Below are 672 nucleotides of genomic sequence, written 5' to 3'. Positions count from 1 at the left end.
GCCCACGGGTGGGGGGGGTTTCAGGAGAAGGGGGCCCCCCGCAGCCATCCTGCGAACTCTGGGAGGGACCAAGGCCATTTTGGGTAAAGAACTGCCGAAATCTGAATACACTGCAGGGGCAAATGGCTCAACCAGGGCCCAGCCAGGAGGCAACGCCGTCTCCCTGGCGAGAGCCACAGTGCGTCAGCGGCGGCGAGACGCGGCCAGGCTGGTGTGACGCTGCGGGTTTGCTTAGGGGGCGAAAGGGGGACCTCACCGCGCTCCGGGCAGCTGGGCGCCGGCGCAGGGACTAAGGGCGCGGTGGACGAGGGCAAGCGGGGCCTCGTGAGCCATCTAGCCCGGCCGGTCTGCAGAGTCCCCGCCTCCGGGGACACCAAACCCCGTCCCTCCCCTCGCAGCTGACACAAGATGGAGAGGACAGCCTGCGCCGGATCGGTGGCACACACCTCCCTGCGGCAAGGCCGAGGGAAAGGGCTGGACTGCCTCTGTCTGCGTCCTTCTCGTGTCCTTCTTGTGTCCTTCTGGGTCCCTGGGGCTCTGCGACGAGGGACCGTTAGCGAGGGACGGGCGCGCAAGTTCAGGGGAAGCGCGTTTCCGTGACATGCGAGCGTCACAGCAAAGCAGAGTCCGCCTCAGCCGTGCGCGGCGGGACAGCGGGTGGGGACGCGCACC

The sequence above is a fragment of the Pteropus alecto genome, unplaced genomic scaffold (genome assembly GCF_000325575.1).
Source record: "Pteropus alecto unplaced genomic scaffold, ASM32557v1 scaffold447, whole genome shotgun sequence".
NCBI classification, from domain to species: Eukaryota; Metazoa; Chordata; class Mammalia; order Chiroptera; family Pteropodidae; genus Pteropus; species Pteropus alecto.
Note: the sequence above shows the minus strand (reverse complement) of the source record.